The sequence below is a fragment of the Macadamia integrifolia genome, chromosome 3 (assembly GCF_013358625.1).
Source record: "Macadamia integrifolia cultivar HAES 741 chromosome 3, SCU_Mint_v3, whole genome shotgun sequence".
Lineage (NCBI taxonomy): Eukaryota > Viridiplantae > Streptophyta > Magnoliopsida > Proteales > Proteaceae > Macadamia > Macadamia integrifolia.
Window position 1 is genome coordinate 10,856,145 of NC_056559.1, and position 2,668 is coordinate 10,858,812.

Sequence of the window (2,668 nt, forward strand, 5' to 3'; positions counted from 1 at the left end):
TCTTCTTTTATTTTCTGAGATTATCAGGGGCTACAATATACCTGTTCAATAATTATTTCTGAGGTTAGTAGAAGCTTAATTTTTCTGTTCTGGGGAAGACTCATTTCATTTGAATAACTCTTATAGGAGATTTGATATTTTTGTATTTGGTTGTATGGAAAATTAGGGAAAATACATGAAAACCTATATAAAATGGCATGGGAATCTGACAAAACAGTTTTTACCTCTTCTGATATGCAATGAAAAAAGTGTAGTCTTTTTGAAAGGAAGAGAACAAGTTTTACATCATTGTTATGAATGTTAATGCTGACATAAGGGAGAAGTTTTCCTAGTCTACAGGACTTTTGCACTAATATTCCTTGGGCAATGAATACATCATGGATCAATTGGGACAAAAAAATAAATAAAGGACAAGATTGTTTCTTTGTTTCTCTATGAGCAATCTGAAGCAGGCTTGTTGAACCATGTACATTTGTGTTTATTGTGTGATTTTTTTTCATAATTTTCATTCGTTTTCTGCATTGTTTTAAGGTTCTGTTTTTACAACCAGCAACATGAGGATCTATTTTGGGGGGGAGGGGGGTAGAGCAATATAAAAATGTTGAGATAGATGAATGGTAAAACTAAAAAAGATAAAATGAGAGATGAATAAATTATGGTTAATTTAAGAATAACTTTGATACATGATCAGTCGTGTGATAATCATTTGAATGTTCCAATACTACGAAGTGATTTGATTTAGATTAAAGAAGCTAAAAAAATCAAAGATATGCCTAAAATGATCTTAGGAGAACTGATGAAAAAAGACACAAGTAGTTGAAACGACTAGTACCAAATATGACTTTGAATAGAACTGATTGGAGAAGAAGAATTCATGTAACGGACTCTATTTAGTTGAGATAAAGTTGAGCAGAGCTGAGTGTTCCTAATATTAAGATTTGTGTATGCCCCACCTTTCCAATGGAGAATTGCCAAATAACCTTCTAGTGCGGCAACTAGGTGGGCCAGCCAATAAAACCCCCTCTTTGAGATAATTTTTACTAAGACGCCAGCTGTCTCAAATTAGTAATTGGCCTGTGGCTGCTAGGACTTGGAATCTAATATAGCCCTCACCCTTGCCACGCACCTACTCTCATGCTGCTAACCTCTACTGCATAGAGATGGGCATCAGGCGGGATTGGGACTTGTAAGGCCCATGCGGTGGTGAAAGACCAACACAAGGTCTGGGAGGGCCAGCCATCCTAGGCACGACCCAATATAAGTTTGAGATTGCCCAACCGAACCAAAATTATTCAGGGAAAAAGGAGGCTGCGTGGTCGCATAGTCCTTGCGCGCAGGCATTCGGATCCTCTCCAGCAGCTGGGCTGCCTAGAGAGGCATCTGATGGCTGGGAGGACCCGGCATATGTTGGGATCCATGCTCGGGTCCTTCTAGCTACTAGTTGCCTCTCTGGGCAGCCCAGCCGCTGAAGTGGATCTAGATCCTGCCCTCAATCACAAGAGTGCGAATTATCGCCTCACCCTCGTAAAATAAAATATCTCATTTTTTGTTGATGCCCTTGTTCGTTGTCATAGGCCCCTACACTGGTGTAAAGGTCACTTGACCAGGCATAATAGTTATTTGGCTTCAATCTCCTCTCTACAAACCGAAAATGAAAGATTTAGTTATGATTAGAAATACACTTTGTATCTTCATCCATGGATGCGATCTCTTGCCCAATTATTTAAACCTGCAGCTCGAGCTTGGGCTGTATCATGTCAACCCGGTCTTAGGTGGGTTCTCTTCAGGATGATATTGTTGCACCTCTAGTAAGAAAATTCAATAATGATCCAAACTAACCGACAACACAAGTTCTCAAGGCCATGAATAAGCTAAACCACCATTGAAATGTATAGGATCTACCGTAACTTTCTTTTTTTGTCACGCAATAAAGTTAGGACTGAGTTTTCCTTCACCATCCCTACCTTGATCGCCATTGAAACAGACCCAGGGTATGAACAATTTCATACAATATGGGGCGGCCAACATAATTGACCCTTGATTTTGAAAACTTTTTACATAAAGTTGTGGGGAAAAGAAGCATGTGCGGCCCTGTGCAGATTCCAATATACCCTTCACATAATAAATAGTGAGGCACACATTGACACCCTTTCTAGTTTCTCCTATTTTGACCATGTGCGGCCCATTTGAACCCCATAAGGATGATATCATTCTATAGACCCTCATTTAGTGTAGCGTACAGATTCGTTCTTACACTGGCATCATGGGAAACCCACCATGTTAGTTATATATGACAAAGTGCAGATTTTGTATGGGAAATTGTTTTATGTCCGAGGATGTGGCCAACAACAGCGTTCCCCTGTGTCTATCTCTCTCCTTCCCTCCTATGAAATGACATTTATGCTCCCTATTGGAGAGGAAAGAGTGAGACCCAGGAGTATTGCATAGGCCATGCTCCTAGACAAAAAAATTTCTTCCCTTATTTGTATATGTAGATGCAAGGTAAAAGACTCTCTATCTTCGTCTTAACATGAAATGACCTCTTTATCCCTATGTACGAAAGCGTTTTGTCACCATGGTTTTAGGTATCAAATTAGCCATATTGGTCGATTCACTATCGATACCAATACCTAACCGATATCATGAATTTCCTTCTTTTTTTTTTTTT